At 49.3% G+C, this 12,145-nt stretch overlaps 1 protein-coding gene across 7 annotated transcripts in view; it reads left to right on the forward strand.

Annotated features, from left to right (window-relative positions):
• Positions 1-1,396: 1,396 nt before the first annotated feature.
• FARP2 (FERM, ARH/RhoGEF and pleckstrin domain protein 2) overlaps positions 1,397-12,145 on the forward strand; it is a 104,371-nt gene continuing 93,622 nt past the window's right edge. For all 7 annotated transcript variants that reach the window (XM_053216102.1, XM_053216100.1, XM_053216103.1 and 4 more), the window contains exon 1: positions 1,397-1,536. The gene's annotated coding sequence lies outside the window, so the exon portion shown is untranslated. The remainder of the gene's footprint in view (positions 1,537-12,145) is intronic.

Genomic DNA, 12,145 nt, shown 5'->3' on the forward strand with positions numbered 1-12,145 from the left:
ATAAAAGTCAGCACTATTAGGAGTCCAGTGGTGCCTGGACTAGATCTAGGAAATCATTTCTGTTGTAAATATCTCTGAGAAGAGACGGATAAGGAACACGCGGCCACTTACAGAGGAAACTTTGAACCTGAACTGCAGGCCTGATCTGGGTGGCTGGATGCTCTTTGCTGCCTCCACCACTGACCACCCAAGGACCTTTAGTGCTTCCTGAACCACCTGCACAGACCCCAGGGTAGAAGATAACACCATCTCCACTTCCTTCCCTCAGGTCAGCCTGTACCCTCCTGTTTGGTGCTAGTAGAGGCCCTGCAGCCTCCGGGGAGTCACCCATCCCTGGGACCAGGCTCTCTGTTCCCAGCCCCCACTTGCCCTGCGGCCAGTCCTGAGACATGTGCCACCCTGGGGGCAGTGAGGACAGTTCTCTGGACTCCAATTTTGGTGCTGGGGGCCAGTTAGAGGCAAGGCCTCAAGGGAGTGGTGGGAGACATGGGGCCGGGAGGTGGAGGGGCCGCTCTCTACAGAGCTGTCTGGATGGCCTGCCAAGCTGGGTCTCTGCGGAGCCTCAGACCCTGAGGCTGCCCTGTGGGGAGCATCAGTTCCTCGAACCTCTAGGAAACCTGAGGGGTCTGGCTAAGCTCAGGAGGTGAAACACTGTGGGGGTGGGGGGTCCCCTTGAGAACGAACCCAAGTTGATCCTACCTTTATCTCCTTGACAGCAGCCGGTGGCACGCCTGGTCTGCCCCAGGAGGGCGGGTGTCAGGACTTGGTGCTGAGGGCAAGTTGGGTAGGGCTTGAAGGATGCGTAGGAGTTCACTGAACCCCTAGAAGAAGGGGTGTGTGCACCTAGTGGTCGCGGGCCTGGGAGACCCAAGACGTACTGTCACATTTCCATTCCCGAGTGGTAGTCGCGAAGCTAAAGGGGGAACCACAAGGCTGAGAGGACGTGGGCCGCCTTCCCTTGCCCACCGCAGCACGTCACTGTTCAGCAGTCAGTGCCCTTAGGCCATGGTCCGGGTAGCCCCAGGAGGAATGCATCCGGGGGTAGGACAAGCAGGCGGGCTGGGCTGGAACCGGGAAGAGAGGAGCCGCGCCCAGAACCGCCCCCGACCCGGCGAGCCGCCGGGGCCCAGCCGCGGGTTCAGAGCCCCGCCCCAGGCTGAGGCCCGCCTGCCGAGCCGAGCCCCCCCCCCCTCCCCCGTCCCCCAGGACCGAGCACCGTCCGCCTAGGCGAATCTCCGCTGATTTGCATTCGACTCCGCCTGTCGATTTAGCTCCGCCTCCTCCCGTTCGTTCACCAATCAGAACTCTGTGCCGCACTTCCAGGCCGCGGGCCGTGGAGGCCCCGCCCCAAAGGTCCGCAGCCCAATCGACGGCGCGTCCGCGGAGGCGGGGGCGGGCCCCAGCGGAGCTCCCGGCGCGGGGCGGGGCGTGCGCCGTGGAGGCGGCTGGCTGGCAGTCTGGCGCGGCGGTCGCGAGCGGGCGGAGCTGCCGAGACCTGGAGTCCGCTACGGACGACGGCGCGGGCCGGGCCGGCGGGTGAGGACGCAGGGCCGCGAGCACAAGGGCCCGCGGGCGGGCGGGGCCGCGGTTTCGCGGGCGAGGGCAGGGAGCCGAGGCCGAGCTGGCGCTGGGGCCCGCGGCGGCCCGGCGCCTCAGGAGCCGCCTCAGGACGGCGGTCCACCAGCGGAGTCAAGCCCGGGCTCGGGAGGCCTTCCAGGGCGGCGGGCCCCGCGCGAGGAGGCCCCGAGAGTGCGGAGCCTGCCCGCTGGCGGCCTGGACGCGGGAGGCCCGGGGGCGGGCCGCGGAGGTCCAGCGTGGGGGCCCGGGGGCGGGCCGGAGAGGGTTTGCGTAAAGACCCGGGGAAGGTCCCGCGTGGGGACCCAGGGACCCTGGGGAGAGCCTTGCGTGGAGGCCCTGGAGGTGGCCCAGGGAGCGTCTCGCGTGGAGGCCCGCGCAGAGCCACAGGTGGAAGCTCATGCTGGTTGTGACCACACCCTTCTTGGCCTTTAAATGGTATCCTAAAGGTGGTTAACTAGGTGTTGGGTGTTCATGCTTTTAGTCCACTAAGGTTTAGAAATGTTCCCCAAGGCCTTAGGAAGGCATCTAAAGGAAAACTGGGGCCGGGATACGGCCCAGCGTATCGCGCCAGCACTTTTTACCACTTGTGCTGGTGTCCACAGCCTCCAGTGGCCTTTGGTGTGCTGGTCAGGAATGGCTGCAAAGAACAGAAATTTAACCATGTGCTGAAGGAAATAACGCCAGTACGTCCTATAAAGAGCCGATGGGAAGATTTAAGACCCAGGGCTAAGTCTTTAAAGGGTGGTTTTTCTTTCTTCGTTTGTTTTGTTTCCATGAGATGGTTTTGGTGGGACCACTGTGGAAACGTTTGATAACCATCTGGTGGCATTGGGTTCGAGTGTTGGTTGTGTGTAGACGACGTACCAGCAGACAACTCGGATTTTCTCTCTGCCAGAGAGACTGTAGAAGACACTAAGGCAGGCAGACAGGCATGGAGTAACTTTACTCGTAGCTCAAATGTAATTTTAATTTCCCGCATCTGCTGTTTGTTGAGATTCGTGCGAGCCCCTGTGCGCGAAGAGCATTAGGTGTGAAGAGCCGTGAAGTGCTCCGGGCTGGTCATCGTACTTGGTTCTCTCAAACCCCGAGGAGGAGACGTGGCCAGGTCGCACAGCCCCATCTGGAAGTGGAGAGACCGGTTTAGGATCACACCCTGGCCATGCGTCTTCCGAACTTTATTGCAGCTTCTCTCCTGCGAGTGTGCCCTGAGCCGTTTGGACTAGATGCTGCTGCAGTTCCCTCAACTGGGGAGGTTTGCTGGCTCATTTACATGATGGCCATCCTTTCCTAGGTTTCCAGGGTCCTTCTGCACTAAGTCATTCCCCAGTTTATGTGAGGAAGTTTATGTGATCTATTCATTTGTCTTTGCTCCTTATCGGTAAAAGGGGGTGAAAACTTAGCTACCCCACATGGTTGTTGTGACACCGAAGTGTCTGTATATACCTGGGCCATGTGTGAGATGTCTGGCACACAGCAAGCGCTTAAGTGACGTTAGCCATTATTCTTCAGGTGGAAGAATAATCTGAGTAGAGGGTAGAGCGAGGTAGGCAGTATTTTTTTTAATTTTTTGTCAATGTTTTATTTATTACTTTGAGACATAGGGAGCAAGTGGAGGTGGGGCAGAGAGAGAGAGGGAGACACAGAATCCAAGCAGGCTCCAGGCTCGGAGCTGTCCGCGCAGAGCTCAGCACGGTGCTCGGACCCATGAACCGTGAGATCAAGACCTGGGCCGAAGTCGGACACTTATCCCACTGAGCCACCCAGGCGCCCCGGGAAGTAGGCAGAATTTAAGCAGAGTTATACTGCCTTGGGGGGGAAGATAGGAACCGATTGGCAGAGCAAAGATGGACACGTGGGTGATCCCTTCTGTCCACACACTGGCCTCTGGTCACCTTGGCACCCCCTCTGTAGTCGGACAGTAACTTACTGCTGCTTACCTGTTCCGTTTTGTTCCTGTTTTTCCTTCACCCACTTTCTCATCAGCTCACCAGCTGCCCCTTTCACTCGGTGGGTGGCCAGCCTCCTACACGCAGCAGTGGCAGTGGGCATTCAGGGAAACCCCACTGTAAAGTTGAGTGTTGATCTGGGGGCTCTTGCGTCGTGGTCTGAAATCTGGGTGTCCACAGGGTCACTGGACTATAGTATATTTGTCCACTCCAGGTTTTACCTTGGCAACAGGGAGTCAAAGAAGTGAGGATTACACAGAACTTAATATGGTAAAGCCCACTCTTGTGGGTTTCTGGGATTGGTTACTTTGGTGGTGATTCTATAAATCGGTTTGATCTTTTTGGGGAGCAGTTAGCGGTATGTGCTAAAGATTTTCATTTTGTAATCCCAGTTCTGAAAACCAACCCTGATACACAAATCCTGTATGTCGGGATGGGAGAGTTCTCCACAGCTAGGGAGCATGCTCTGGGAATCCTGACAAAATGCGAACCTTCTCTCCAGACAAAATGTGAACCTTTGATTTATGGAAATCGGTTCAAAAACATGCCTTCACTAAAAAGGTGAAACCATGGGTACATAGCAATTAGACTGTTGTAAAAATATGTGAAGACGTGGACCAGGATGGAAAGGGATGTTAGGGATATATGTAGTTTTATTTTAGGGTCATGGGATTATTTCTACCCTGCCAAACTGGTGTTTTAGTTTATAGCCTTTTTAAGAAACAGAAAGGTACTGTAACGTTGTAGGATGCAGTGATGACTCTCCCAGCTGCAGAGCAGAAGGAGACCTAAGATTGCATCCAGACCTCTCGGTAGGCCCACAAGATCCCTCAGGGCCCAGCCCCTTGCGGGCATCCTCAGGACCCCACACCTACCCACATTGTTCTTTGTCCTGACCCCTGCAGGGCCCCTGCCCTGACTTCTCCCAGGAAGCCTCTCTGAGTCAGGCAAGCACCCTCTTCCTAGGTTTACCTTGTACTTTCTGCTCCTGGTTACTGTTGTGGAGAGGTGGTACTGGCCACTTACAGAGCTGTCTTTTATTTTATTTTTTTTAATGTAAATTAGTGAAGTGATCTACAGTCAACTGGAATATAATCATACCACAATTTATTTACTTATTTTTTTAAAGTGTATTTATTTGGGGGCGCCTGGGTGGCTCAGTCAGTTAAGCATCCGACCTCAGCTTAAGTTATGATCTCGTGGTTTGTGGGTTCGAGCCCCATGTCAGGCTCGATGCTGACAACTCGGAGCCTGGAGCCTGCTTCAGATTCTGTCTCCTTCTCTCTCTGTCCCTCCCCCGCTCGCACTTTGTCCGTCTCCTCTGTCTCTGTCTCTGTCTCTCTCTCTCTCTGTTTCAAAAATAAAACATTAACAAATTTTACAAAAATAAAATAAAGCGTAGTTATTCTGTGAGAGTGCACACATGAGCAGGGGAGGGGCAGAGAGAGGGAGAGAGAGAATTCCAAGCAGGCTTCATGAGATCATGACCTGAGCCAATACCAAGAGTCAGATGCTTAACCAACTGAGCCACCCAGGCGCCCCCAGAGTTGTCTTTAGATCTTGTGGGCCTGTGCTTGGCCTGCAGGGTCACGTAAACCAAGAGGAGATAATCCACTGTGGAATCAGGGTAGGGTTGGTGCCACTTGAGGAACTGAACAACCACCAGCAAGTCACTAACCTTTCTGAGCCTGAGTTCCTCGATCTATGTGATGGGGATTGTGAGGATTAAAAAGATGATGTGGGCCTAGCAGTGGCCATCCCTTGGGACACTGTGGCGTTGGAGTGTGTGCCAGAACCTTCTTTTGGCCTGATGCAGATGCCCTCCTGCAGAGGGCTTCTCCCTCTCTTGCAGACACCAAATTCCTGTCTGCCAGCCTTGCTTTACTTTTTCTGTGGTGCCCACCACCATTTAACACACCATCTTCTCCTGCTGTAATAGGAAGGGGTTGTCTCATAAACTCCCATGTCCTTATAGGGACACCTGGGGGACTCAGTCAGTTGAGTGTCCAACTTCAACTTAGGTCATGATCTTGAGGTCTGAGAGTTTGAGCCCCACATCGGGCTCTGTGCTGATACCTAAGAGCCCGGAGCCTTCTTTGGATTCTGTCTCCTCTGTCTGTGCCCCACACCCACTCACGCTCTGTCTCTCTCTCAAAAATAAATTAACATTAAAAATAAAAAACTTACAAAAAAACTCCCATGTTCTTACAGACTTAGGTTTTCTTGATACTGAGCACGTGCTCAATACGTTTGAGTAAATCAAATTTCAAATTTCATTTGGGGCAAGGGCAGATGCCAAGTTTTATGTGGCCTGAAGCTTATACATACAATTTGGGAGAGGGAGCCTTTCTAAGAAAACGAATACAATGTTGTAAATAATTAATTGGAAAGTGAATATTTATGTAGAATAAGAAAAAGGTACAGATTCAAAAAAGCTGAGAATAACATCACTAAATGCCATATTTGTTCAAAAGTAGCATATGTGTTTTTTAATTGTCTCTTCATGTGATAGAGAATAGAAAGAACTCAATGATCCCTCTCACACAAGTGATCAAAAATATCGATAGGATGCATAAAACATGGTTACACCTATGGACAGTATATGTTTGCTGTTTCTAGTACAGCTATAGGTGTGTGTCTCAGAAAAGCAGGAGTTCTGATAAATTCAATTCTGTACAATTCCATTCAAAAAGTAAAAAAATAATCTGTGCTATGTTGATAGACCTACTACATTAACATTTATTTTTCTGACAAACAAGAGCGTCAGTTTTGTCTACTTACAGTTTAACATGTGTGACGATAATTTTCCCACAGGTGAGCATCTGGCTCCCCTTATTTCAAACCTTGTTTCTTTCCCATAGCCCATGCACTGCCAGTGCTGGGCACCATCAGATGTGTACAGATGGCCTCAGGCCCCCAGCCCTGCACCTTTGTTTCATGTGCCCCTGGTGGGCAGGCGTAGTGGGTGACGCCAGTGTTCCCAGAAGCCCTACCTGCACTGAGATGGCAGGTGGTAAGTGTACAAGAAGTAATTGCAAACATACACGTATCCCACCAAATCCAAGCTAAATGTGTCTCCAGCTCCTTGTGCCCTGAGCTGCATCCCCAAAATGCCAGCAGCCCCTACTAAGCTGCCTGACATAAAAGGAACAAGGTTGTAGTGGAAAGCGGCAGCAGCCTAAGTTGATTGCAATCAGAATGTGCTCTGTGAATTTTACAGAAGGCTACAACCATAGGCACACTTTGCATAGGGCCTGTCCTAGGACCTTGGAAGGGGCCAGTGCATTGCAGGGGGGGGGGGGGGGGCCCAAACCAGAGGCAGAACAGCTTTAGAGGTATCAGGCTTTTGCAAGGGCAGTTGTGTCCCTGTGCTCGATGCCAGATAACACGATAGAGGCACGAGGGTTGAGGGTGCTCAGCGCACCTTCTAACACCCAGTGGAAGTGTGTTTGAGAAGGAAGAAGCAACACTAGGGAATTTTACAAGTTGTTTCAATTACTAGGCTTTAGTAACTCTTGCCTCCTTCATAATGAAAGCCCTGAACGCTTTTGATAGTAGTTGATAAGATGCATGTTGGGGGAACAAGTCTCAGTACCTGAACAAGAAATCGATTCCAGGGAGTGCTTAAAGATATTTTTATTTCAGGGGCACCTGGGTGGCCCAGTCAGTTAAGCATCCATCCGACTCTTGATTTCAGCTCAGGTCATGATCTCATGATTCATAGGATCAAGCCCCACATCTGGCTCTGCACTGACAGTGCAGAGTCTGCTTGGGATTCTCTCTCTCCCTCTCTCTCTCTCTGCCCCCCTCCCAAAAATAAATAAACTTTATTATTTTTTTTTAATTTTACTGAACTGTTTTAGAAGAACAAGTACACTTCCTAGACTAGAGATAATAGCTATTGCATCTTTCTCTTGGAAGGTGAGCAGTGACATACCATAGGTACCCCTACCATTTAAGACTCCTAAAGCAGGTAGTACTTGTCTGCAGAAAAGCCATCTCATTTAAAAGTGATGTATACATATCACTGGAGGCAATTTGAAAATTATAGAACGTTGGAAAAAGAAATAAAAATCAACCTTCTTTCTCTCCCAAAGATAACCACCATAACCATTTTTAAAATGCATGGATATCAAGTCTGGCTCCTGGACCATGGACTAAGCATGCTCCACCCTGGCTCTCCCACTGCCTGTGGCTATAAAGCCTGGACAGCTGCAGGGAACTGGTGTTTGAGGACTCTGACAAGTCAATGGTGACAGGAGGATTGGGAACAAAGGCCAGAATTTGAAGAACTACTGCACCAGTAAAGAGTTTCCTATTTTTCCTCCAGGATTCCCCAGCCTGGTCTCAGTATCTGAAACCCAGAGGTGGGCACCAGATGCAAACAGAAAGTGCTGTAGGAGAGAATGGGAGAAAGCTGCTGGTTTCCTCCCCTCTCCCCTGTCCGCCAGTCAGGCTGTGGTTCTGGAACCTGCAGACACCTAAAACTCTGAGGGAGTCCAGAAACCCCCATTGCTGTTTTCTCCCAGGCAAGGGTGCAGGCACAGGAAGTGCACAGCGGAGCCAGTAACTAAAGCCCCAGGTTTCTGGCTGAAGGACTGAGAAGGGGAGCTCCAGGCAGCTGGAAAGTATACCAGGGAGATGTGGGAGAGGGAAGAGTTCAAGAAAGTGACCCCTGAAATTGCTTTGAACTCAACGCTGAGCTGGGCACGTATGAGTCTGACCCCGAAGAACTTGCCAGAGGCTTTGGGAACTCAACTAAGAGGTAGGCCACGGCCTGGGAACCAAGCTGGCCTCTGGATGATGGTACACAAGGAGGATGGAGCCTCTGAACATGGAACTGACGCTGAGACCACAGCCTGCGGCCTGATCCCAAGCAGACCTGTGTCTACTAAAGCAGAAATACCCCAAGTGCACACAGTATTAAAAATGGCCACAATCCGGGGCTCCAAAAGTCCACAATCCTATCCAAAATTACATAGCATACACAGAATCGGGAAAATATCCCCTCAGAAGACACAAGACAGGCACAAACCAAGGTAATACGAATGTTGCAGGTCTCCGACAGAGACTTTGGCAGAATTTTGGCTCCCGTGACCTTCACCTCCTGATGTTACTTCTAGGAATATGCGATGGTACAGCAGCTCAGTGCCAGCAAGGACAGGGGTCTCAGTTCGCTACCCAGACAGCTGGGCGGGCCTGGAAATGCATTCTTCCGTCTCAGACCCCACACCAGCTGTCCCCTTGTGCAGACCTTGTGAGACCTTCAGCAGAGTGCTCTGCGGGTGTACATTGTACCCAGACTTCAGATCCACAGAGACTGACACAATAAAAGGCTCTTATTTAAGCTGCTCAACTGTTAAAGGCTGCGATAAAAAGCTGAAACGCACTTGAAAACAACTGTTACTAAAATGTCCTGAGAAGCAAGGGTATTCTTGAAACAGATGGAAAGGTAGAAAGTGAACTTAAAAAAAAAAGATGTAAAGGAAAAACAAGTAGGAATTTTAGAACTGAAAATACAATAACTGACGTAAAATGGAGTTACAGAGTTAACAAATGACAGTGAACGTATGATGCATGGATGTGCAATATTTTAAACGTTTATTTATTTATGTTGAGAGAGAGGGGAAATCCCAAGCAGGCTCCGTGCTCAGTGCAGAGTCCGAGGCAGGGCTCGAATCCACAAACCATGAGATCACAACCTGAGCCAATCAAGAGTTGGATACTCAACTGACTGAGCCACCCAAGTGCCCCTGGATGTACAGTTTTTAAAGTCAAATTGTTTTGTCCTTTAAACTTGAAGAATTTGCATTATATTTTATTGGACTGGGAGTCAGGACACTGGGCCTTAGTCCTGTCTACACAGGTTGGATCTGTGGCCTTCAGCAAGTGGCTCCATTCTCAGGCTGCTGTTTCCTATGGAAAATAAGGGGCTGGGCCAGCATTTCATGGTGTACACACACTCGCCCTCTCACCGGTGAACTGTTCCAGCGGTTTTCTGGATCCTTAATGTACGCTGAAAATTGTCGCCAGATCTGTTGTTTGTTCTTTCATTTGTTCTTTTTCTTTTTTTTTAACTCGTAGAAAATTCCAAACATCCACAAAAGTGCATATATCAAAAACAGCTCCAATGATTAACATATGGGCAATAATTTGGGGTTTTTTTGGGGGGGAGGGACTATTATCTTCTTGACCCCCACCTCAGTGGATTATTTTAATGTAAATCCTAGGTATTATTCCACTATCCAAAAATAGTTATGTATCTCTAAGAGATAGGGTGTCTTCCACCTTCGTATATACACAATACCATTAAAACATCTAGGAAATTAGTGGTACTTGTTAAATCACCTAATTTGAAGGAAGTGCTCAGATTTCCCTGATTGTTCCACAAATACTTGATTCAGGATTCAAATAAGGTCCATGGGGAGCATTTGACAGATAATATCTTTTAACAGTGTCTATCACCTTCCTCCCACCCCGTTGCTTGCTTGCTTGCTTGCCTGCCTGCTTGCTTGCTTGCTTGTTTTTTTTCTTTGCCATTTATTGAAGAAATGAGATTGTTTTTCTTGTAGAATATGCCACATTGTGGTTTTACTCGTAGTCTTTAATCTTTAGGATGTATTTCACTAGTGATGGGTAATGAGGTTACTGAGTTTGAAAGTCACTTGAAGTAATTCCTTTTGTAGTTTAGCTGCTGTCTGAATGTACAGTGAGGATCATTTATTTCATTTTTGAGTTTTGGGGCTTTTCTAAAACACTGATTTCATTTTGCTTTCTAAGTATGTAAAACATTCGGGAGGTTCCCAAGTCAACCCATGGAAACCTTGTGCACTGGAAGAAGAGGTTTCCAGTGCTGTATTCCTGGTGCATTCCATCCCATGGGCAGCCACTGTCAGTACGTTTGGGTTTGTCCTTCCATTGTTGTTTGAAGACAAGCAAATGCACATGTTTCTATTCCAACTCTCTTGTTCATGCTAGAGAACCATAAAGACCTTGCTTTTGTCCGTGAAGATTTTGGTGTTAAATTGGGCAGCTTCATACCAAAGGAAAAAAGGGTTGAGAATCAACCTCTTGATTGGAGGAGGTGGGTGTGTTTGTGCCACCAGTACACGTGCCCATGCATGCGGATGCCCTGCCTGCCCTCCATCTGGCCAGCTGTTTCTTGTCAGCTCTTTGAGGCGTTGCCTTACGGTGCATGTTCTGACATTTTTCTCTCTGATTCCTTATACCGATTGAATTGTTCAGTTGCTTGTTCTAAAAAATACCAGTCATGCTTATTAGGGAATAAAAGGGCCTACCTCTTGCTGTGCTGTAGTGAAGAGGTGATGTAGTCCAGGGCCCAGGAGCCAGGTGAGGACTCCATCTGAACATTGTCAGCAACGAGCGTTCTTGCCAGCGCTGTCGTACGCTCTAGGTGTGTTAGAAACATGTCGTCGAAGTGAGTGCCATGTTCTGCTTCCTTAATTGGTCAGTATACACTTAGGTTTTATGATCCTCCTGAAAGAGGCAACCAAGGAGGGTGGAAGAGGCAACCAAGGAGATCTTTTGCATAACAGAATTTTTAAGCAATTCCCTTTATTGTGGACCATGACCAGTGGGTGCTTTTGTCTGGGGAGCCATGTGCTCATTTTCCAGTAGACAGCAAGGCGGATTAGTGGCTAGGTCCAGGCCGGGCTTAGGTCCTGGCCCAGTCATTTCTGAGTTATGTGTTCTGTGGCAGACTTTTTTTTTTTAATAGGCTTTATGTTTTAGAGCAGTGTTGAGTTCACATCAAAGTCAAGTTGCAGGTACAGAGATATCCAAATGCCCTGTCCCTCTTATGCCTTTCCCACCATCAGCCCTCCCACACACACACACACAGAGTAGCACATCTGCTACAACCCGCATTGACATGTCATCACCCAAAGCTTGGATAGACTTTTTGTTTATTTTGAGGAAGAGAGGGCACAAGTGGGGGAGGGGCACAGAAAGAGACAGAGAATCCCAAGCAGGCTCCACGCTGTCAACACAGAGCCGGATGCAGGGCTCAATCTCACGAACTATGAGATCTGATCAGTTGGACACTTAACTGACTAAGCCACTCAGGCGCCCAAATGGACAGACTTTTGAGCTGAATTTTTCCAACTTTGAGATAGAAATATATCACAAGGTGGTTTTTAAAGTTTTTCTCGGAATTCTCTCTCTCTCTCTCTCTCCCCCATCTCCCACTCGCTTGTTGTCTCTCTGTCTCTCTCAAAATGAAAATTAAAAAAATTTTAGGGGTGCCTGGGTGACTCAGTTAGTTAAGCAGCCGACTTCAGCTCAGGTCATGATCTCACAATTTGTGAGTTTGAGCCCCACGTCGGGCTCTGTGCTGACAACTCAGAGCCTGGAGCCTGCTTTGGATTCTGTGTTTCCATCTCTCTCTGCCCCTCCCCTACTCATGCGCGCGCGTTCTCTCTCTCTCTCTCTCTCTCTCTCTCAAAAATAAATTAAAAAAACATTAAAAAAATTTTTTATTAAATGAAAATATTTAGGTAGGAACGGAGTTTTCTAGTAGGTAGTGCTAAATGTCAGTAGTGGAAATTGTGTCCGGCTACCAGAAATATTTTTAGGAATGAAATCTGCAGAGCATTTCATTC

The sequence above is a fragment of the Acinonyx jubatus genome, chromosome C1, assembly GCF_027475565.1.
Source record: "Acinonyx jubatus isolate Ajub_Pintada_27869175 chromosome C1, VMU_Ajub_asm_v1.0, whole genome shotgun sequence".
In the NCBI taxonomy this organism is placed as follows: domain Eukaryota; kingdom Metazoa; phylum Chordata; class Mammalia; order Carnivora; family Felidae; genus Acinonyx; species Acinonyx jubatus.